General features: G+C 48.8%; 1 long non-coding RNA gene across 2 annotated transcripts in view; it reads right to left on the reverse strand.

The window, feature by feature from the left end:
* LOC138688217 (uncharacterized) overlaps nucleotides 1-24,756 on the reverse strand; it is a 129,913-nt gene that overhangs the window by 29,525 nt on the left and 75,632 nt on the right. For both annotated transcript variants that reach the window (XR_011327295.1, XR_011327294.1), the window contains exons 3-5: nucleotides 12,554-13,671; nucleotides 9,736-10,877; nucleotides 9,283-9,329 (exon numbers count right to left, since the gene is read on the reverse strand). This is a non-coding gene — a long non-coding RNA (uncharacterized lncRNA). The remainder of the gene's footprint in view (nucleotides 1-9,282; nucleotides 9,330-9,735; nucleotides 10,878-12,553; nucleotides 13,672-24,756) is intronic.

Raw genomic sequence — 24,756 nt, forward strand, 5'->3', positions numbered from 1 at the left:
AGGAAAGGGAAGATGCTAATGAACTGCAGAGGAGAGAAAAATAAAGTTTAAAAGAAAATGAAAACAAAAGAAAAAAAATTAAACACTAATGTTGTTCATACATTCACATCCAGCTGATCCGTAGAGGGAAACTGCAGCATCTCTAAGTCACTAAATAAGGACCTACCCTCCACTCTTGGGGAATGGTTAAGGATAGGAGGCGTTAAAGTCCCAGAAATAACCAGCATTTAGACCCTTTTTGCTAATACATCCCTAGGCACCAGGTCAGCAAAAATTTTAAGGGCATGCTTCCCTTCTGCCTTAGTAAGATGAGAGCCCAGCGGGTATCTGTGTCGGTGTAAATAGCAATAAACATGCCTAACTTTAGCACACGCTTAAGTGCTTTCTTCTTAAAAGGCAATAACTGTGTTGAAGTTGTGCTAGACTCTTTCATTTGGTGCTTTAAAATCTCATAACATACCAAAAACCACTGGGTTTGCTTTAATTCCTGTCCTGCAGCTGAGCGTTAGACCAACACAACGAACAATCGGGTCCGACTTAGGCAGGGATCAGCTGCCTCCAGTCCTGGGGTAGGGTCAATACCGCAGTGTTTTTTCCCAGGAGAGGGCCAGGACATCCCAGCACCTCCTCAGCCGCCTCCCAGCACTCCCAGTCAAGCACTAAGAAGCAACCTTGCACGTGCTCGCACACCTTGGCTGATGTGTATTTTCCAGCTCTAAGCATGTCGAAGTAGCAAAGCTGAGTTATTCCATATTCTCAGGCCTTTAGTGCTCACTCGGCTTCTTTCCTGGGGAGGAAAGGAGGATTTTTTTGCTCTTTTTCTTTCTTTGCATTTTCTCGGAAACAAGGCTGCATTCTAATTAGTTTGCATTTACAGGCTGCATAATGGAAACGCGATCCCTCCTCTAACCTTTATCATCTGTTTCTTATCTTCAGAGCTGCACAGTCCCCTTAACTCTTAATGCACAGGGAGACATTTAAAAGCCCTCCTGCTCTGAGGAGAGCCACAGTGAAATGGGGAGAAGAAAGAGGCAAGCAGCCCCAACCCACACGTGTATCGTGGGGGGAACGGGGACACGGCTCTCTCCTCCCACCCCCAATTCTGCTGGCACAGCACCCCCGGGAGATGTACGGGAACATGCTGGCTGCCGTGTTCACGTGGGCTGCACCACCGAAGGTACAGCAGCACCTCGTGTTCGTCCTCTCTCAGCATCTCTCTATACCGACCGTCGGTGGTGGCAGGACCCGCGGGGACCACTAGGATGCTTCTGGGTGGAGGAGCAGGGAACAGAAGACACCGTCTATCAGACATGCTTTGAATTAATCTCTCTTCTGCCCAGACCTTCGCACCAGAGGCTATTGCAGCACAAGGAGCAGCAAACGAGCATGAAAATGCAGCAGGAGGGAGCCTGTGAAGGCGCTCGGTCAACTCGCTTTGCAGTTGCTAACACTGGTCCGGCCGAAGCCGGCAGTAGCACTCCCAGAGCAGTTTGGCAAGTGATGAGCGTTTCTGCAGAGCTGAAAGTTTAATCGCTTGTTTAGATCTTAAATAAGCCACATGCCTGAAAAAAACATCTTTCTACAGCAAGTGTCTTCGGTTAGACGTTTGTATATATAGCCCCTTTGAGCCGCACGTTAATTGTAGGTTGCTATAAAAAAGTTTTTTCCCCTTGCACATTTTAAATCTGTCAGTTTTGATTTCCATCACATGCTACTAATGCGAAACGTCCTGGGGACTCTCTCGGCGTGGAGCAGGGCTCATCCCGTGCTGTTCCTCCTGCGCTGGGAGGGAAGGAACGTCCTTTGAAGTCCTCCCGGTGATTCATGCCCGAGTCCTTCCCGTCCCCTCCCCAGGAGAGGTTTCCCCAGGCTGCCCTGACCTCCTCTCCTCTCCGACTCCGTGGCAGACGCAGGGAAGATCAAGTGACCTTCCCAAATCCCAGGTCGAGGAGGAAAGCCTTCCTGCCCTGCTGAGCCTTTGGCAGCGAGGGGACCCAATTCTTCCAGTTTTACACCAGAACCGGACTGGATTTAACTGCACGGGAAGACAACCTGTTTTCAGCCTTACAAATACTCCGTGGGGTTTTTTCATCTGGGAGGGATCTATTAGGATCTTTTTCAGCACGAAGTTCAGGGAGTTTCACCAGTGATTGCAGTGGTGAGACAAACAAAAGCCTTATTTGTTGGCATCCATGAATTTCCATCCTGCATCTTGCTTTGATAATAGAAGAGTGCCAGCTGGATTATTTTTTCTCTGTTTCTCTTTCTTCTTTTTTTTTTTAAACAGACTGTATTGCTTTCTAACCATTATCCTGTGCACGTGGTTCAGCCTTTTACAAAACAAAACAAAACAAAAAATCCCTAGGTGTGAGAAGATTAAAGATTTTGGGATCTGGACATTTTCAAATCAGAAACACATGTTTAAAATAAATCGGGCTGGCAGTCAGCCACGACTTTTAAAAGCCAAAGAGCTGTTGCATTAAAAGGATCCCCCGAAAGCCTGAAGAGAACAAGAGCATCAGCGGTTCCCTCCACCCCACCGGCAGAGCCAGGGCCAGGACAGCTCCACGGGGTTTTATCGTGGATCTCCATGGTCTGTGCTGTCTCCTACCCACACGAACGTCACACCGTTTTTCAACCAGCCCTAGCGATATCTGTGTGCACACACTCTGTCCATCCATCCCCAAAACTTCAGCATGCTCAGTCTCCTCTGAGAAGACCTCAAAGCCCAACCTCTTTCCTGCATGGCCCAAATCAGCTCCCGCCAAGATCTCAAGGGGAAATTGCAAGGACAAAAGCTACAAAAGCCCCAGTCTCACCTGAATTCATCAGGCAAACAAGACGACCACCCTGCAAAGGACAAGGGAATGGCCAGAGCCCTCTCTGCTCCCATGAACAAAAAACACATCCCTGCAGGGATGTCAGGAAGAAGAAGTAGCCAAAACTGAAGAAGAGCATTGCTGGACCCAAGTCTCCTGGCCCTGCCAGGTAGCTGCAGTCAGGAGGAGATGGCTACAAGCTGCCTCTTCCACCTCTTCCCAGCTGCTTTCTCCCTACAATCAAGGTTCCAACTAGCTCGTCTCCCAGCAAAGACCCAGGCCATAAAGACATACATGCTAACCAAACAAGATCTCAAGTCCAGTCCTTAATTTAGGTCAAATATGCATCATCTCACCAGCAGCAACTGCTGTACAGCACTGGGGACCCTGAGCTATCTCGAATTTTGTCGGCGTGAGTGCTCACAGAACCTGGCATGGCTGAAATGCCGGCCCACGAGGGTCCATCACAGCTGGGATGGAGCTGCAGACTGCCAGAGCATCCAAAATAACCGAGTTTCTTCCTACATGACAAGGTAGCTGCATTTCCAACCAACAGGAGAACATTCCAGAAAGAGTACCAGCCACTTTGCTCACCACCGCCCAATTTTCTCACTCCTGGCATTTTCCTAGTTATTAGCAGGAGAACCATCTAGAGCAGGACTCTGGGTTTGGGGGACCTAATTGGTGAGGAGAAAAAAAAGAATGAACATAATTACCTCACCATGATGTTCAGAACCTGCTTTACACAGAATAATATTCTTCGTCCTACAGTTGTTTATAGGGTCTTTAACTCTTCCCTTTTTATAGGGGGGTTTCTGAAATCTATTTTATTAGGGGAAAAAGATTTGAGTGTATTAGGCAAAGTGCCAGTAGCCATGGTAACCTCGGATTTTTCCATCTTCATTACAAGTTCAAGTAAAACCTTCATATAAAATCTAAATGAAAGGGTACATTATAAGTCCATTTTGAAATGTTTGCCTGGAAGTAAAACTTTGGACTGCATCCTTTTTTCTCTGCTGAACATTCTGGTTCTATGCGGAACACATTTTTCAAGTCAGATTTTTGTTTTCTTTCAAATTTTATTCCGTTTGCTCATACAGGGTGGGTCGTCTAGTGGTTAGAGCAAGGCATCAAGGCAACTGGTTTCCAGTCTCAGTCTGTTCCTGATCGGTCAGGGAGTGTTCCCAATTTTATCCAGGTGACTTGGGCAAATCCTGTCAGCTCTAAAAATCCTTTTTTTTTTCCTTCCTTACCAATATAACAATGATGATAGTTACAGTCCTGAGGTTGCACCAGGATTCACTCATTAACGTTGAGAAAGAAGTTGCTCCCCAGAAGAGCAGCTCATCTCTTCCACTGCATTTTCTCCTGGGTCTGGAAGCCAGACTGAAAGGTTAAGGAGAGGTAGCTGCTAGAGGATGGCATGAATTGTCTGTTTTCTTTCCAAAGACTTGATTAGGAATTATGAAATTAGACTGCCTGGTGTAGATACTGACACAATGTTGTTCCAGGAGATACTCAACATACTTAGACAATCCTTTGGTGCCACTTGAGCAGATTAATTCTTGCCCTGTGTCATCTTGAAGTGCTCTGGTTTCATCCAGTCTTGGGAGGAGGCAAATTCTGCAGCTGCCTTTCATTTCTGGGCACCATCTCACCTGGGGTCAGAAAGCCCTGATCATCACGAGGACTTCCTTCTCAAACAGTCCCTTCTAGTGTACGTTGCTGAGCTGCTTCTCTAAGGCTGAATCAGAAGGAGAAATCTCCTCTCCAGCCTCCGCCCCGTCTGTGCAATGCAGCCCACCCCTGGGGACCCTGTGGAGCACCTGGTACTTTGGTTTTCCCCAAGAGACCTTGGCCATAGCCCGTTCTCAAGGCTACAGAAACATATGGGCTGACGCACCGTATGCAAGGAGAATTTGTAGAAAAGCTCTGTGCTAATCCCCTCATATTTCAGCCCATAGATGGGTATCATTAATGGCTGGAGCTGGTTTGGGCTCAACCCCTGTGCCGTGGCTGCAGTGCATTTTGTCTCTGCATGGGCTGAGGGCGAGTCAAACTGGTTTTTCAGTGCTTTGTTCTGGCTCTGGGCTAGCTGCAAACCTGGCTGCAAATGCTGGGGGCACGACTTCTACCCGTTCATGTTAAAAACAGGGTTTTATCGGAGCAGTCCTCTGGTCCATGCATTACATAGGGTGCAGCATCTCCTGACGGTGGGGCAATTTTCACCCTAAAGGGCCACCACGTGTGCCTTAGAGGGGCTGGAGCACGCTGGCAGGGATGCCAGCAGGCGAGGCGAGCAGGAGGCATGCCATGCTACGTGCCAAGAGCTGCATACAGCAGACAGGGCAAAAGCAATCCCTCCTGCACTCCTCGCGGGGCAGGGACAGGGCACAACCCAGCCTTTAGTGCTTTTCATCCTTTCTAATGATGCTAGAAAACATTTTCCACATCTGCCATCAGACTGAAAGGAGACCCTGCTCCTGTTGAATCTGATTTCCCTTCTGCTCTGTTACAGTGAAAACTACAACCTGCTGCCTCCTGGCCGTGCGCGTTTCGGGAAGGGGAGGAGGGGGGTTACGAACAGCACGGGGGCTTTTTTCATTTTTTCGATACATCCTTCCTTCCGCTCTTCGCAATCAATTAGTGGGCAAAGACTTCCGAAAAGCTCTTTCCTCCCTAACCTTTCGCAGCCTGTTGCGATAATGACTCTGGAGAGCTCGACCTGGCCCTTTGCGTGGGGTTCGTTACCTTCCCGGGGCAGCGGAAGGTGACCTTCATCGCTCCCTCCTCTTCCTTTCCTACCCCTGCAGCTCGGATGGTCTCAGGGAGGAGGAGGAGGGGTTGAAGGTGCCTCACTCTCAGCAGATAGAGTTTCTCTCCAGTGTCTTTTTTGCAATCAAAAGTCAGAGGGTGGTTCTAGAGACAACACAGACCCTGGGAGGTGGAGGGGGGCTGCCCTTAAAAATAACGATTATAATTATGCATACCTTGAATCAAGACATCAGGAGATGGAGGGAAAAAGGGCTTTCTGGTTTTAATTTGTAATTTCTTTCTCCCTCTCTCACGAGGCATGCTGCTTTCCAGAAACCAAGCTCCAAGCTGCCGCAGCTTCCCCCCAAAACACAGCTTACAGCCGAAGCAACTTATTTTGCCAGCCGTAGCGGGGGGGGCGGGTTCGGTCCCTCCGTGATGCAAACACACAGGTAGGATGTACTAGCAGAAGTTTTCCCTGGCACCTGCAGCAGCTTTCGCAGCCCGTCTGCCTGGGGACGGTGTATCGTGGGCTTTTCAAGCAACACCTTCTACGAAAGCATCCCTGCTCCACAGGGCAGCTTTGTGCTGGCTCCCACACAGGCGGGAAGGATGGGAAGGACCACGGATATATCCTGGGACAAGCACATCCCACTCAGCATTTACACAAGGTCTTCTTCACAGCCCTGACAATAATCGCCAAATCTGGCAAGTGCCTCTCCCGGTGCACCACCGTCAGAGCATCCCTCCTCCTCCACTGCTCGCAATTCCCCGCTCCGCAGAGCCGCGGTCCTGCCGTGCCGCAGGTGACACTACAGTGGTTTACTGACTCATGTCACTGTCCCCAAAGAGGAAGCTTTCCAGATTATTTTTCCTCCTGTCACCAGCAGGATAAATGAGGGAGCCACCTCCACCCCAGCACTGCTGCCCACGGAGCAGCTGCACATGGGGAGATACAGCAAATGCAGAAAAATAGCTGCTAAAACCCATGATCGGGATCGTGCAACCCACTAAACGCAACACTTTAAACATATCATCCGGATACAGTCACAACTGCAGTGATGCAGTTCCTTCCTCAAATGCAAAGTGACGCCCTGAGGAGGGAAAAAAAAAAAAAGGTCATTTTTTAAAGTTACTGCCAAACTCAGATAATGCAGGAGATGTTTTTCTCCCCGACCATCACCTGTACCAGGAGGGTGTGAGCAGCCACCTGTGCTTCAGCTCCTCCCTGGCTCAGCATCACCCCGTTTGCCCCCCCAGCACCCCGCACCCAATTGCTGCCCACTGCAAAGGCACTGCACATAATCACGACCGGCTCTCGCCCACTGACGGCACGTAATCGAAACCATCACATCCAAACCCAGCTGAGAGCAACTGGAACCACTTTGAGGCGAGAAGCCTATTACTGAGTTATAAACCTCTCCCATCCTCCGCAGGAGGCTTTCATAGGGCCAGCTAGAAAAAATAATAACTCAAACCCATGTGGTGAGAGGGAGAGAATACGGTGTCTCCAGGTAACAAGCATTTGCTTCTTTCGCTATTGTTCCAGCCATAAAATGGATTTATTAAAAAAATCCAGAATCTGATTTAATTTGAATTAAATGTGAATGTGCCCCTTTGCTCCCTACTGAGCGTTGCTTAATATTTTTTAAACCATGAAGTCACAGCTGAGCGTGTACGATACAGAATGCTAGGCTCTCGACGGCTAAAATAGCCCGGCTTCGTTGGCGTCAATGGATTAGAATTGATTTACATTAAGTATTAAGATGAGGCATATGGCGCGTATGTGCAGGCAGCGAGTCAGCGCGAACAGGTCTTGCCACGGGCAGATTTCCTCCTCCACCATCCACCGAAATGCAGAGGTCCCGGTGCCCCTCGGCGCACGGACTGCATCCCTTCTGCTGACATTTCACATCAGCTCTGCGCAGTAAGGGTAATAGGAAGAATCAAACTTTTGAGCCGCTACCGTGAAACAAAGCCTTTTTTCCTCACCGTCTCCAGTTTCAAAAAAATTCCCCAATTTTTGTTCGTATAACTCTTCCCCCACGTGGCCCAGAGGGGCTGGGAGAAGCTCTCATCTGCTCCCTGTAAGTGGGAGCTGAGCAGAGCCGTGCCCGTGACGTGGTGGCAATGCCGCAGTCCCGGCAGAGGACGGCTGCAGCACGCTGCCCGCCCTCCTCGGATTCCCAGAAAACACCTGAAACTTCCAAATTTCCACATTTTGCTTCCCCATTCACTCTGCTTGAACTGGCACCACCAGCCTCTCGCCCCACTCCAGTAATACCCTTTGGAGGGATGGGATTCCCTTTCACGTAGGCAAATGGATTAAAAATCAAAATTTAGGGTCATGGATCTGCGCGAGACTGAGATAACAGCTACTGCTCAGGAAAACGTCATGCCTGTAGGACAAAAAGTCCATCGCTACATGGTCTTTTAGGATCATTGCTTTTCTGCTCCTTCTCCCATGAAATCTCATCTCTGGCCACTAGAAGCAGAAGAGAAAGTCAAGAGACAAGCAGAGGACATGGTTCCTACTGCTTTGCCCCCTCCTTCGCCCAAAATCTAATAAAGATGATTAAATTACATGTCTTTTCCTCCCATTGAAATCACCGCACACTGCTCGAATATTAGAGCTCAGGAAATAAGGCACGACAACTTCCCTCGTGAAACTTAAGAAGGCAGAGCAGGGGTCTGGAGCGACAGGCCTGCAAGACTGGGCTGCTCTAATTAAGAAATCACCCTGCTGAGCAGAACCTAATCTAAATAAAATAGAAAAAGGAACTTAGTTCAAAACGCTGCCTTGCGCTCGCCCCCCTTCCCGCCAGCCCACCTCCCCCCCGTAAGGAACCCATCCAAGTCACAGGGAGTTTTTCTCTTCTGCTCTTTCTTGGAGGGTGAGGTAGGCTCACAGAGAGCCCTGTGTGTGCTTGGGGTGGCCAACTTCCAAAGGAAAAATACACCAGCCATGTATGGCAAGAGGCTGTGATTTTTTTTTATTGGTGATTTTTTTTTTTAAATGATACTTGGCCTGCTGTTTGCTAAGGAGGGAAAAAAAAAACCAACCCTCTGATGATTACATTGTTGGTATGGCTGGTCAAAACTGGTTTGGGACAGAAAATTGGAGGTTAGGTTACACTTCCCCCTCCCCTGACAAAGTTTCTGCTTTTTGTGGAAAAATGTTGAAAAAATGAATATTAAAACTAAAAAAACATTTTTTTTATTATAGAATTTAAAAACAAAATATTTAAGCCAAAAATCTCAGCTGATTTGATCATTTACCACCTCTTCTCAAAGAATTTCCTTATGTTCCCGTTCACCCCAACAGATCAGATTCCCCAGATGAAATAAATCTCCCGTGAACCAACAGCCCCACCTCCCTTGTGCCAGTGCCGCAGATCGCCGTCCCCCAGCCTGGACCAGAGATTTGACCATCACCTACTGCTTCTCCAGGTCTCCTCCAACCCCATTCTCCTCTTCTCCCCATCACCCCATTCCCCAGGCACCCGTGATTTCTCTCCCCTTTCCAGTTTGGAGTAGGTGTCCCACCACGTGCTACGGCCGCTCCGTTCATCAGCTCCTCACATTCATGAATTTCACAAGCATGAAGCTACCATGCGAATCGCTATTTAAAAGCTCAGGCACAGAAAGATTTATAGCAATAAACAGAGGAGCACAGACATTCCCGTGTATGTTTTAAAAAAGTACTTACCTGCTTAAAAGGGAAAGTGCTGCTACTTGAAGGTTTCCTGGCCAGACCTGAAAAGTAAATCAAACAAATACTATTTGCATTTATTCATAATTCCCAGCAGATTGTTGTTCTAGCAGCTTTTGACTTCAGTGGAGTTAATCTGACTCTTGCCAGCAAAGGACTCTGCTGGCTGAAGATGTTGTCCTAAAGACATCAGGAACAGGACGGGACCAGAACACCAAAAACAAACACCCCAAATCCATATTGTGCAGGTAGGCACCGGCCGAATGATCATGTGGATTGAGAAACGTCAACTAGAGGACATCTCCTTTCCTCCTCCACGTGACATGATGCAATGCTGTCAAGCATCATAGATACAAGTACACACAAGGGCTGCCATTGCCAGCACATCATTTAATTTCTGAAAGAACCAGAAATGAAACAGAGAGGAGGGCAGAGCCCCGTGCAATCTACCCAAGGGGGTTCACCACCTGCAAGACCACATCTGCAGTACCGTGTCCAGACTTGGTTCCCCCTTGTACAAGATGGACATGGACATACCGGCTTGAGTCCAGCAGAAGACACTGAGATGGTGGAGAGCTGGGGACAGGCTGAGAGAACTGGGTTTGATCAGCCTTAGAAGGGAAGAGGATGGATCTTACCATTGTCTTCAATTCCCTAATTTGAGGGCACAGAGAAGATAGAGCCACGCTGTTCTTGGAGGGGCACAGGACAAGAGATAATGGTCACAAGCAGGGACACGGGGCATTAGGAGAAACTGTTTTCACCATCAGGGTGGTCAGACACTGGAACAGGGACACGAAGAGGTTGTGGGATCTCCATCCTTGGAGATATTCAGACCTTGACAGGACGTGCACCAAGCAACCCAATGCAGTTGGCCCTGCTTTGAGTGGGGTTGGACTGGAGACCTGCAGACGTCCTTTCCAGCTGAAATTCTTTGCAGTTCTGCATCTTTCCGCACACACACCCCTGCCAGTGCCCCCAAGCGTCCTTCCAGCCTGCACTTGCTCCCAAGCCTCTGCAGGGGCGCAGTGTGCTCCCAGATGTATTACTCTCGAATTTCTTTTCGAACAGTGTTACCATTTCTCCATAACTCGGCTAAAGCATTAACACTCCTGTTTCAGTTTCTTTTATGATAGCCTCGGGCTACTGCCAGCCAGGTTCCCCTCATCACCCAACCCACTCCACAGCAACTCCAACTCTCTCACAGTGCTGCCTGTTCTCCAATGGAAAAAAAAAAAAAGAAAAGTAAATAAATATGCTACAGAAGAAGAACGTTGGAGTTATCAGCCAACAGAAAAAGGCAACGAGCCAGCATGAGTCCTCAGGTCCGCGCTGCGCCCACCCCACACATGAGACGTGGGTACAACCTGCTTCACCCAGCGGAGCTGCCGGGGTGCTGATCAGAAGGACAGCAGGGCTCTCGGCTGGTTATCTGCAGGATTTGTGCCTGTTCTTCGTCCCTCGGGCTATAAAGGGGAAAAATAAAGGGACTGGAGTGGAGTCTGGTGGGTTTTCTCCCTGCCGTGGTCTCTCCCGTTTTCCACAGGGCTTTGAGCAAGTCCCACAGCTGCTCCTCTGACTCTGTTTCTTCCCTGTAAAACGGAAAAAAAGATTGGTTTAACTTTACTGAGCGTTGTGAGAATGAAACCCACTTGCAAAGTATCAGGTGAGGGATGGCCACTGTTGTACACAGGGAAAAATAAACTCCTGCCGATGTCTGCTCCCCGGTGGGGAGGCATTATCACACGCACACCCCCCGCAACCGCTTCCCCTGAATACAAGTGGAAAGCGCGTTATCCAGCGATCCTGCTCTGAGACTGCATTACTATTTCTCCTAGGTGTGACGCATTGCACTCGGGAAGTAGCACCAAATAGACAGCATATTCCTGCTCCAAAGAGCTTATGGCCTGAGTAGATTTTAAGTGTGGGAGCGTGATGACAGATGATTTCTCAGCTTAGTGCTGCATGCAATATTTTATCACAGTGTCAGAGGCGTCCTTTGCATCTGCTTCTTTCTCTTTTTTTAATAAAACCAATAGAAGACTTTCCTCTAACATCTACCAATGACAAACTCATGGCAAATCTGTTTTTCCCTCCACCTCTGATTCATTCACTATGAATTTCTGTTCACTTCAGTGTTCAGAACAGACCCTTGATATTTAGTGCGGTGCAGTTCCAGTGTGATTCCCTGGGACACTTCAGTAACTGCAGTTTCATTGCTACCGCCTACGTGAATACATCGACACTTACCACAAAGACTGTGCCCTCCTTCCCTATCTCACCATTACTGGGAGTGTTCATAATTAGCATCATTCTTGTTGAATAGATGGGAAACTAAGGCAGGGAGACACATTAAGTAATTTGCCACAGGCAAAAAGCATAAGCAGAAAGGGAAAAATGTTTCTTTTGAACCTGAGCCTCTGTTTAACCCCCAGGCAAGGCTTTCCTGGGTGTCCATAGTCATCCCTCCATCCTGCTAATGAGGACACAGGTTTCTAACCACCTTAACCTCACTCCATTTTGCTGAAACAGATAACACAATAAAGTGCAGCACTGAGAGGCATCATCACTGGGTAAATGCCAAGTAACACATCAGAAGAAAAGAAAAAAAATATTCTAAATGTACAAGGAGATTTTTAAAAATTTCTGATGGCCTAAATGTTCATTGCCACTTACCATGTTCTTAGCTGAAAACATATGCACAGCTCAAAACTACAATCACCATAAATTTTGTGCTTGATATTATGTAAAAGCTCTGTACTTGCACAGCATATAGTATGCTCTGCTGTGTACCCGTATATGGACAACAGATCTCTATTTTACATTATTAATACAGTTACTATTTTACTCATATCTTTTGTGAATGCCTGCTAAACTTCAAGAAAGGAGTCCAAACCTTTTAATAAAACAGAGCATGCCAGAGAGGAAAGCTCAGTGAAGACGGGAAGGTGCCAGATGACATTCAGCCACTGCCATTCCTCTCCCTGCACCACTGCAGCTCCGTTCCTCAGCCCTGCTCCAGGAGAAGGCACGTTCAAAGAGAAGATCCTACGGCAATGCTGCTAAGACCCTGTACAGCTATATAGTCTCCTGACCTTTGAACAACTCTCAGCAACAAAAAACTGGATTTACTTCCCATTTCAGGTTGGGGAAAGAAGATGTTAAGAGTTTTCGCATGGGCTGAACATAGTATTGCTGGGACAGGAACAGAGGGAGGGCACATATACTGTACGTATACATACACACACACACATAGGCATATACATACCTACACATCCCAGGGTTTATGCGAAGCCATTCCAAGGTCATGCTCTTCATTTTCCATCCTGTTCATCTCTGGTGGGGATCCCAGGGCACCTCTGCAGACCACGGACGTCCAACCTCCCCAGAACAACACGGTGCCATCACCTGGACCACGTCTCTGTGGTTCTACAGAAACCCTCGCGCTCACGGGTGAATTCACAGCCCGGAGAACACTGCAACGAGCCAGGCAACACACCAGGCAGGTGCATGGCCAGTACTTGCCCACTCCTCAGCGAGCAAGCACCCGTGCCGCTCACAGGGACCACGTGGCCCAGCTCGAAGGACAAGTTGCCCCAAAGCCCCCGCTCAGGACCAGCTTCCCTCCCCCGTCTCTGTCCTCGACCTTGTTTTCTGCGATGCCAGAGCTTCCCAGAGAGCAGGGACCACCGAGCCGCAGCCCCGGCATCCCACCGCGCTGCAGCAGGGACGAGCAGCGAGCCGGCTGCTGCCGCCGGCAAGAAAATGAGGCTGGAGCACACTCCAATCTCATCTTTTATACTGCTTTGTTTATAAGCTCTCGACCCATTTTGGGAGGCAGCGGCAGTGAGCAGGCACACGCAGGGAATGGAGAAGATGATGGGTTTTAGCAAGAGTCCAAGGACACCTTTTCTTAAGCTTCATTCATAGCGGCAGGCACGGTACAACAGCCCAGCAATTGTTCTCTCAAACGTCACCTTCCCATGGAGGGCACTGACAAAAACCTCCCCTTACAGGCACACGTGGAAGGCAGGACTCTTTATTATTTTTCTAAGCATTATTGTTTTTTTAACCGCACTACCCTGCAAACATCTCCAGAGAAATTCCACCAGGCACAGACCAGGATTTTTTTTTTTTCCCTCCCCTCCCAGCTCTTCCTTCTCTCCTTTGCTTTTCCTTTCTCTCCTTCTCCCTCTCTCTTCCCTTCTTCTCGCAGCTGGAACAATTTGGCTCTGTTCACCTGCATTCCTGCGGGCCCGCTCCTCAGGCTGCCCGCGCCGGGCTCGCTCCGCGCACGGGGGACGCACAAGGTCTGCATTCAGGCAGGGGAGGGCAGGAAAGCCAATCTAATGTACTCGGGGGATTGTTGTGCCATCAACTTAATACCTGCGCAGGGAAAACAAAGGCGCTTTAGAGAAGCGACTTTGGTGCCGCGACCCTTCCCCCAACCCAGAGGAACCCAAGAGATAACAAGGGCTGAAAGAAAAGGCACAAACATAATTAAAACTACCCAAGAGATTTCTGGAGGTATTATAGATGATGATAGCCCAGAGGATAATAGTATTCCTGGTATTATTAACATCCACTGGCACGAAGGGACAAGCGGTTTGTTTGCTTTTTTCAAGCCCTTCAGCATAGTTATTTTAGAGGGGGAGGAAAAAGTTCGTTTTTTGGAAGAGAAACCTGGGTGCAGGCGGAGCCTTTCTGTGTGCAGAACTGCAGTGATGGGACGGGCAGCCCCAGGGGGTACGGCCACCTCGTCCCCTTCCTCCGGACCACTCCGACCCAGGGGCTCGGTGTGCCAGGGAGACGTCGAGGCTCCCCCGTGCCAGCTCGGGAGTTCAAACCCATCAGGCACAGCTCGGCGCTCTGTCCCGCGATCGCGTTGACTGAAAAGCACGGTTAATTCCTCTGCTGCGGCCGGTTTCTTCTTGCCTGCAGTGTCACGCCTGCTGACGCAACCCCGGCTGGGGCAGAGCGAGGTTGAACAAAGCTAAACAGGTGCGAGGGATTAACGTCCCGGACGATCTTTTTGTTCACGTGAAACAATTTCAGGCTCTCGGCTAATGAAGTCCAGAAACAGGCTATTCATCTTTCTGCCCATAACAACACGCTCTTAATCAGGCCAATTGATTCCCAAACCCAGGCACGAGCGAGCATCCCCTCCATCCCTGCCAGCACACGCTGTAGGATGGGATGTCCCCAAGCACCACGTCACGGTGGCCGGGCAGACCCCAGCCCTCTCCTTCCTTTGGCTTCAGATGCTTTGCCAGCCCCGCTCCCACCGGTAGCACAGACACGTTCTGTGGGGTTTAACTATTCACCTAAAGAAATACCACCAGTCACTTGGGGAAAGTGCCTGTCCAGCACGTCTGGCCCATCACACAGGCTCAAGCAAGCCAGGTCCACGTTCCACCGCCAAGCAGACCTCAGCTCTCACAAGCTGGGAGTTGGACTCGGTGATCCTTATGGGTCCTTTCCAATCTGAGATATTCTGTGATTCTAATTTGGGAGTTTTCCCCATCAGTCATGCCAATAGTCCACATCACTTTGAGCCTGGATTTGTCAGTCCCACAGTGCAGAGCAGCAGGTTGGGGATCCAGGTGGGAAAAGCACCAGCGAGATCAAGTGGAAAAGGCTCCCCGAGCTGGGCCAAATGGGTTGTTTCAGCAGGGTGGCTTGAAGCCAAACAACTACAACCAGTCAAGGCAAGAAAATGGCGTCAGGAGCATCACAAAAGTGGAATTTTCCTGAGAAATCACAGAGGTGTTTGCAAAGAGGTTTTCACCCCGGTCTGTTGCTAGATAGAGCCAAATTCCATCCTATTCCTGTTGCATAATACAATTAATAGTAATACAAGCTCTGCCGTTATGCAAGAAAATTGGGGACACTTTCTGTTCCAGCTTCATCTCACCTTAATCACTGTTTTCTTGCATTGGAGTTAACACTGTTTCCTCACTCTGCACTCAGTGTAACCTCATTAAGCAAAAGCATAAGTCTGTATTATTTATTTATTCCACATGATAAAACCAGGATATTACTCACTGTGATAACGTGGGTTAATTTTCAGCGAAGCCTCTCTTGGCAAATTTTTAATACAATGAATAACACTCCTATCAGATCCACGATAAAAGGCTGTCATATTGTAACCTCATTTCAGTCTTTGGCCCAGTAACGCTACACTTCAAGGTGCTGTAATTACGTTCCACTTTTTTTCTTAATTGTTACTCATAAAAACCAAAGCATAAAATTAAATTACTACAATGTTATTTAGCATGAGCTTTGTCCAAAGCCAGAGCCCGCATCAGGCCGGGAATGGCTGTGCTAAACTCCACTTCCAATGCACCTCTCTGCTGGTCTTTATGTTTGAAATTAGGTGGACAGCAGCTGGGGTGAGTGGGATAAATACTGTCACCCACTCCCTTCTAAATATTGTCACCCAACCTGCGTGAGAGGGTGCAAGCAGAGCTGGGGGCAGCCCTTGGCCGTCTGAGCCCCCAAAGCTGCACCGGGAGCAGGTATCTCAACGCTCCCCTTCTAGAGAAGAGAGAAAAATGGGGGAACAAACCTGACAGCTGTTAATTTGAGCTATTTCTGGTAAAAGCAAAAGAGGAAGAAGCCATTACAATTTGGGGGGAAAAAATAGGAGATAGTCACAAATTAGAGTTACCATTTTGAGCCACTCCAGCTGAAGTCTTGTTGCAATGCTAGACCCTAAAAACAAGCCTTTCCTCCCACATGAGGCTGCTTTAGTCCCAGCAGAGCCCAACGCTGCTTCTGGGGCAAACGTGAGCAATATGGGCAATGCAGTTAACAGTTTCTGAAAGGCTGGATCGGCCTCATTGACCTCAGATCACTTCTTCCAGCTTTATATTCTACCAGCGTAAGCGAGTAGAGAAATGGCCACATGATTCGAGGGCAACGGGGTTATTTTAAAATTAGAGGAGCCTTCAAATAAGCTACTCCATGAATTTACTTTGCAAGTTTACCTTTTTCTTTTTGAATATCTAGGACAGCAAGGGAGTAAAAATCTATGCAAGAGATGGCATGAAGCATGCTGTTAAACCAGGGAAGCCTTCACGAGGTGTCAGAGGCATGATAAGTCCTGTTTAAACTTTACCCAGAGCTAAACACCAAGTGTCAACATGAGCCGCTGCCCAAGCTCTCTGATCAGGCCAGGCAAACATCCAATCAGAAGTATAAATCAAAGCCGAGACACATCCAAGTGAGACTGGAGTGTTTAACTCTACAATTCCCATCTGACCAGGACTTTCCCAGCAGGTTACCCACAGCCAGGTCTCTCCCCAGACATTTATTTATATAAGAAACCCGGCTGTATGCATTATTTTTGTATTTATTTTCCCCTGGTAGGCACAGACACAAAGCAAATGCTCCGCAGGGTACACGGTGTACCAGCCCTGCAGCATCCACGGGGACTGCTGGTAGATGTATTTGCTTTTCCTCCCGCCCCATCTCCCCACCACCAACCCTGCTGGCCCCAGGAATCGGCTTCTGTTGGCCGGCCCAAAATTGCAAATAACAGGAGGGAAAAACCACGTTCCTGATCTCATCCAGTGGGAAAGGAGAGAGAGGGTCACGCGTTAGCTCAAGGGTCATCGGCCTCCCTCCACGTCACCCTTCCTAAATCAGGGATTATATTCCTGCGAAGGGGCATGGCAGGGAGGTGCTTCTCCTTTCGGGAACTCTTTAAAAACCCCCAAATGCCACTTTCTTGAACCTCCATCAGAGCTCACCGTTACCTACAAGACTGGACATCTACTGCCAAGGACGACACGACATTTTGGCTGCCAACTACACATGCCTTTGGGAGCTGTTGGCCGCGGCACTCGCCAACCGCTTGCTTCCAGGAGTGGATTTTGCAGTTTTCCCTGCCTATCCTGGTGCCTGGAGAAGAGGGGGGACCCGCTCCCACAGCCAACCCCACCGTCACCCCACAGCCCCCCGTCCCCGTTGCCCTGCTCCGGCGCGTGCCCGTGTGTCAGCATCCATATACCTTAACACGTGAATGTATTTCGGGCTGGCAGTCTGTCCCCTGAGCTCACTAAGCTTCGGATTAGGCCTTCAAGTGATGTAACTCATAATTAAAAACCCATGTCAATATTCTGAGAACTTTTTTTTTTCCAGATTGGGCAAAAGAAAGGTTAAAAAACACCATCTGTCATGGTAATTTTTTTTCATATTTCTCTGTCCTTTCCCTTGTTAAAGGGAAGTGGGGAGGGGAGAATGTTCATTTGAAGCTTGCAACATGTTTTATTAATTGATGGCAAATAATCCTAAGATAAAGTGCACAATAAATTTTTTAATGAGAACATATGGTGGGGAAAAATGATAGGACTGAGCCTTTGAAGATTTCTTTGCGAGCGCAGTTACAAGAGGAGCAGGCAAAGGCTTGCACAGGGGAGCCCAAATACTCCTCAAAGGGAGACCAAGGCAAGGGGCAGATGGGGGGACTGCTGCCATCACCAGCCAGGTACCGAGTGCTCCAGCTAGTCATGGTCCCTGAAGCGATGCCCCAAAACCCGACGGGTCACAGCCAGTCTAAACACAGAAGTGTTAAAAGCTCTCTAAATTCACCTGTGACTTTGATCCGTGCCAGGTTCCCTGGTGCCACTGGCTCTGGGGACACTCCTTGGCATCGACCGGTTAGGAACGGGCTTAAGCTAAACTGAAATAAGCTGCTCATAAAGAACAAGTGGCTCAGGAGTTTATGCCCATTTGGCCACCTTAATTAAACAAGAGTGAGTTTGCACAGGGATGCAGGCTTGCTTTGGTCTGCTGTAAAGCTAACAGACTCCATCCTGGAATGACTTTGGTAAAATCAGGAGGAAAAAAATCTTGTGTTTTCACGTTGCTTCCTGCTAAACCCCAGGGATGACCTTTAGCTCCCCCATAACCTATCTTCTGCAAAGCCACGCTTCACGGAGACGATGAAACAAGGAGATGGGACGCCTGAACCGTGCCCTGTGCCCACTGCCCTGCCCAGCATCCCCTGCCCCTCCTCGCTTCCTTCGCTGTAAAACTGCTGTTAAACAGCAGCCACTTTGGGCTCTGTCCTGAGAAAGGCAGCAAAGCCCCAGCCAAAGGGAAATGCCCAAAAGCGCATCAGGAACTGTCTAACATGAAGTGTTTTTTCTTAATAATGTAATTCATTTATTATAGATTTATTAGCAGTACCCAGCTGTGCTGCCAACACATTCACAAAAAAAGGGGAATGCGACAGCGGGGATGGTATTTAAAGCAGCATCTCTCTGACAAAAATAAATAAATAAAAATTACCTCCCAAGAGCAACCTGATCCCCAAGCAGCCATATCCGCATTAAATATGGGATTCTTCCAGGGACAAAGTGACTTAGGTGCACAGGCCTCCAGCTGATTTTTAGAGGACTTATGCTCACTTCGGCATCTCCAAATATCCCATTCTAATACAGGTCCATAAACAGTTACACCCTCCAAATCAAACACACCCTGGCCCTTAATCCACCACTCCCAGAGGAGCCTGAGAAAACAGCCGAGTCTTGCAGGGTACGATGAGAATTAGCTCATGTAGCCAAGTGCTCCCCACCACCCACCAGCACGTTTCGGCGCTCGTGAACCAGTTCTACGTCAACGAAGCCTGACCCCTGCCCCCCGGTCTGTCTGCTGGGGATAATACCTTCAAAATACATGAGATTCACCGCATGTGTTTTGGGAAGGAATTTTGCCTTGTACCCCGCAGCGAGACACAGCTCTGGGTGATTCAACACACTTAGCATCCCCTCGAGCCCCATCGCAGGGTGCGGATGCACAAACAGCCCCAGGGATTTGGGCTCAGGCTGGTGCTGCAGGGCTGGAGACCATGTTACAAGCAAGAAGTGTCCCCAGACTGCATCAAACAGTCGCTTTAAAATATAATTAAATCCCTCATTAAATGGAAAGAAAGAAATAATGAAATGAAAAGGGCATCTGACTTTCACATTGTTCATATTCGCTCAGGGAAGTGGCTCTCCTCCACCGAAATTTAGCTTTCAGGTAGGAAAAGTCAGGATTCACACGGTTCCGGGAGCTGGAGCTTTAAGGAAAATATCCTCAGAGCGGAGAGCTCAGTGCTTTTCCAGCCTGTCGATATTTCTTGGCCCCGTTCGATTCAGTCATGAGACCTGGCCGGGGCACCTCGGGTCAGGAGCTGGAAGTGCCAATTTGCATCTGTAACCCATTAACCGCAGGCAGATACGGATATTGAAAGAACTTTGATTTAAAAACATATAGCCCCAAAATAAGATGCCTTGCACCTGGACTTCACAGCTTTTTGCCATCCATTTGGGACTCCTGCCTAACATTTTTAAGACCCTGATGAGACGGACAAACACTTCTGGACCAGGAACTCACCGGAGGCTTATCAATACAGATATTTTTCAGTAGCACTTGATAAAGGGTACTTCCATTTTCAAGCAACCAGCCCTATAGCCCTTCAGGGGAGTGGTGAAAACCAGATCTTTTGAAGATATGACCCAAAACCAGCCATCAGCCCCCCCTGCCCTGGGTGCTCCTGCCAGCTCCTGCCCTGGGCAGTGCGGGAGGACCCCCAGCTTCCCGGTCCCGGCTGATCCCGGTGGGCTGAGCCAGCAGGATTCCTCTCATTCCTCACGTGGACTTTCACCGCTCAAACCAAACACGGGAGCAGAGCTGCCGGGCAGGGTGGGCAGCAAGTGCCCAGGGGAGGACGGGCAGGATCGACCAGCCCTGCCGACTTTCCCACGCTTCCCGTGATCCCTTTTTATCGGTGTAGTGACAAGAGATGTCAAGGACTTTCTAATGATGCCAAAGGTGCCTCTCTGGCCTCATGGGAGACTTTGCCTTCCTACGGTGAGTCCCTCCTCAACACGGCAGCCGGACCCAGGACAGCTCTGGGACCCAACACACGGGAACACCTCGGTGCCATCCTCAGGAACAAAATACTGCAAAAAAGCCCCAGAGCCGGCAGCACCCCGTTATCATCCAAGCTGGCACAGAATCCTGCAAAACACCCCCAGGGCAGAGAAAAAGGTCCTGCAAATAGGGAGGGGGTGAGCGGCAGTAATAGGAGGGGAAAGAGCCAGCAAAACCTGGCTGGACATTAAAATGGGCTCAGAACCCCAGGGCCGTAAGGGTACAGCCCCAGGGAGGAGCCCCTGCAAAGTGTCCGAATACCTGCACTGGCACCTGCTTTAGGGAAAAACTTTTGGAAAGGCCAGGATCACTATCGGTTTGTTTAACACAATATCCTGGGAGCAGCGGCTGCGCTCCCTCTCCCCACTCATTTCTAGTTGGATTTTCAGCTTTCTGGGGCAGGTTTTGAAGGAAAAGATGTTTGGTCGGAAAAGGTGTTTTGTCATTTCACAAGTCAAAACTAAATGCTGGGCAGGGGCAAGAGGATGGTGAGCGTTTAAGGGGAGGGCACTTCTTGAAGGAACGGGGGGTTATTTGCTTGGAGAGCCATATGCCCATCGCTGCCCTTCTTCCCTGCCAGTTCCCCCCACAGACCAACCAGTACACGCACAATATTCACCGTTGTTCATGCACCTACTTCCAAAAGCCTGCTCTTTATCCCTGCCAGTTAAAGACCTGAGACATAGGCAGGACAGGGAGGATAGAAAGAAAGATTTTTTCCTATTGCAGCTCTAAAATTAAGATATACAGAAAACAAAGGCAAAACAAAAAACGTAAGGAACTGCGTAAAAATAGTTGCAACATTTATCTTAAAGCACTACTGGAGCAAAAGGCAATCAGTACTGAACTGAGATATTGCCTATAGCTCTTGAAAACTGGCCAGTTCCATTAACACAATAAAGGCAATGTACAAGTGTGTGTATATATTTTTCTTTTTACATATATATATATTTATATATATAATTTTTCCCACAGAACTTTGGACTAAGTGGAAAGTTGGGCCAGGAATCCTATGAGAAGAGAACAGGATTTCCCAGGAGATTTCCATCACTTCCTCCCTGTGCTCAGGCCGGAAAGCTGGTGCTGTGAGAATTGTCCTTCTCTGGATATTTTGGCCCATCCTCTTCCACTGCCGAACAACCCGGGGCCAAACTGATGGGAAACATCAGATTATCTCTGGTTTTTTAATTAAATATATATATATATATATAAATATTGTTCACGATTTGGATAAAAGTTCAGACTTCAGAAGCCATTTTCAAACTGGGACTCTGTGATCAGACACGGGCAATAAAGCTGTTGGAGCCTGAGGTCGCTCCAGAGCAACATTGCTTTGCAGTGGGATCCACCAGCTGAAATGTCAAGCCACCGATGCAACCCAGACCAGGCGCCCTTTGGAAAACGGGGCTGTGGTTATTTGGAGCATGCCTTGTTCCTACCTGTTCAAAAATGAGGCATCCACCTTTGGCATAAAAATAATCCATCGAAGGGAGAAAGAGTAGGATCAGCAGCCTGCAGGTTTTCAAGAAAAACCTTTTCTTCACTCCCCGGGACCCAGAGGTCGGGCCATTCCACCCTCAGTGCACTCTTTGGGACAGACATACTATATAGAGTGGAACTTCTCTACTAAAAAAATATTTTCCGTGTTTTTTAAGTTGGGCTAAAGATACTTTTCCTTATTGGCTGGCGTATCAAAGAAGCAATCATAAATCTTACCTAATTTTAAGGAAGTGGGGCTCTGTAAAGAAAATGGAAATGCAACATGCAGCCCTGTCATATTTGGTTACTGTCCCCATCAGTAGCCTGACCAAAGGGAGCCCCACGAGGCCAACAATTCGCCCTATGCCAAAGAAAAATTAATTTGTGACTTTAGAACTTCAGGCAGACTAGGAAATATGACAGATTTAATTTTTTGCAGACCTACAATAATGAGCCACTTTCTCTTCACAGTCACAGACAGAAACCTGCAGAAAATGCTTTGCCCATCTGCTCCTTCCCCTCAGAGCAATGCAGTATCTGTAATTCTTTTTTTCTGTCTAGAGACTAGATGACAGGTCCTTGGGAATCTCTTTGCATCGTTATGTGCGTGACGCAGTACGGGCAACAGCACTGAAAAATTCCAGTTTCTAAAGATTAGGTACCAGCTGAAAAGCAAACTGAAAACAAGACAGTTGGGTGTCCCTCACTTCCAAACATCCAGCAGTACTACATAAATAAAACCCACCAAAACTATCCAACCTTGCACCACGGACACGTTTTCCCCAGATTTGTTGTCTCTACCACTGTTTTTGCTCTGATCATCACCAAATGCCAAACTCATTTCTTTACGGTAGCTTTTTTGGACCCACTGTTCCCAAGCAGACACCAAATTCAGCCGCAGAGTCCCATCACCACCCAACGCCCACCTAGGGATTTTCTCTGTACAAGTCCTTCCAATTAAGAAAATACAAATCTTAGGGGGAAAAGCGAAGGAAGGATCTCAGGAGCTGGACTGGGCCTTTTTCCGACTTCAAAACCTGGAGGTCTCACCTTTGTGAGGAAAGAGCAATGCCCACACCCAACTCGGCACACAAAACCAGCCCTGTGTGCTCAGCGGCCGTAACTCACCCACATTTCGGACAGTAATTAGCGCCGCGTGTCCCCCCCCCAGCTCTGCCCGCGTTCAAGGAGGTCTTAGGTCAGCGGGGAGGAGGTGGGAAGGGAAAGAAGGAGTGTTTAGAGTGAATTTCAGACTTTCGCATCCCCTCTCCAGATGTGCCGGGTAAGCGCCCGGGAGTGGAATCTGACTCCGGAGGAAGGGATTTAAGACATGATTTAGCAGTTTACCTCCAACGTTTGTCCTGAATTTTTTACGGAGCAGTTCGAAGTCAAGCTGAGAAGTTTCTCAAGCCCTTGTCCAAGCCGGCGGGGCCGCCACGCCGGTGCCAACCCTCGCCCTGTACCTCCCCGCAGATTCTAGGAACTTCACCCAAGCAAGGGAGGAATTTTTCTGCAACCTCCCTACCTCGCCCTGTGCTTTTTGGCTGGGGCTGCGTAATACCGTTTGGCCTGTCCTGGCAGCCAAGTGCCAAGGTATATATGTACGTACCGATCAAAATGAATGGAGCTGCTGAATTAAGTGTTGGAGCAAAACCCCGCAGGACAATAAAATCCATTGACGGTGGAGCAGAGTCCAAGTCTCCGTTGCTCCGAGACAGAGCTCCTACAGCAGAGCCCTCTTGATCTGAGCCATCCCTGCTGTGGGATGGTCACCAGCCTCCCGGCTGGATTCCTCCTGGGGAAAAGCCACTTCTCTCTGGAAGCATGATGGGCAGACCTCTGCTGCCAGCTCAATGCGGGCTTAAGTCTTCTTTCGGGGCACCTACCACCTAGCTCGTAGCCCTCTCAAAAGCTGCCCAAACCCACGCTCAGTGGAAGAGGGAGTCCACACGCAGACAACGTCCTCCCAGTCACTCAGCCCACATAAACTGGCACTAGGCACGGATGAGCATGTGTTGGTCTACGCCGGGTCCAGCACATGCCCTGGAAGCCTGCGTGACTCGAAGCAACGGTGGCTGCTGTCCCTTTGCTTTCCGGTGCTTTCCATTTGCCATGCAAAGCAAAGAGCGAAAGCAGCTTCCAGCTGCCACGCTGAGTTTGGGAGGGAGAAATCTCATTGCGACTCATAAATGGAGCAAATTTGATACGGACAGCCATTGACAAGGGATAAATATTTAAAAAACCCTAGGATGTCAATTTTACAGTTGCTCTCTGGCTCTTTGCTGACCGTAACCACACTTTAAACACTAGTTTATGATGCAAACAGCCAGCAAGCTACTGCTGGAAGCTTGTGGAACGAACTACCCACTTTGCAGAGATAGCAACAGCCCAGGTAGACATGGGCAAGCCAGCTCGCTTGAAGGCTGAGCCAGGACAAGACGACTTGCTTGGCTCTGGGACGCAAACCACAGCTCTGAGCCATTGATGCTGGCCATCTGCATGTGAAAAAGCAAACATATAAATAAAAATTACTGTGAATGGCAGAAAACGATGCCGGAGTACATTCCCGCCAGCTTGGCTTCTCCTTAGCCCTGGAAGCAGAGCTGCATCACAGCCAACGCTCAGCCAGAGCCAGCCTGCGATCGCTCGCCCACCTTCGCGCCCAGGCGTGCAGGCTGGGCTGCAAACCCTCTCCCACCCATGCTTGTTGGAACAAGGGAGAGGCTGTACGCTTGCAGCTTTGAAAAATTATTAATAAAAATGCCAATCGGTTGGTCAGACCTTTTTTTTTTAAAAAAAAAAATTTGGTTTTGAATGACACTAACCCTCCTGTATTGCAAAAACTCATCTACCACAGGTCAGTTTTACAAACAGCGGAGTTTGCTTTCTGCAGAGGACTGATCTGTGGTCTGCCCGGCTTTTGGGTGAGGATGGAGGTCAGAGAACTCACCGGGCTGCCTCCGGGACAGACCTGCTGCATGACCTCAAGAGCTCGTTTTGGCTCTCCCCCGTGGTAGCTTGTTTCTGCTGTTGAAGGCAGGGGAGATTCACGCTCGATGGCTGCAC

This window comes from Haliaeetus albicilla, chromosome 12, assembly GCF_947461875.1.
Source record: "Haliaeetus albicilla chromosome 12, bHalAlb1.1, whole genome shotgun sequence".
Taxonomy (NCBI): Eukaryota; Metazoa; Chordata; class Aves; order Accipitriformes; family Accipitridae; genus Haliaeetus; species Haliaeetus albicilla.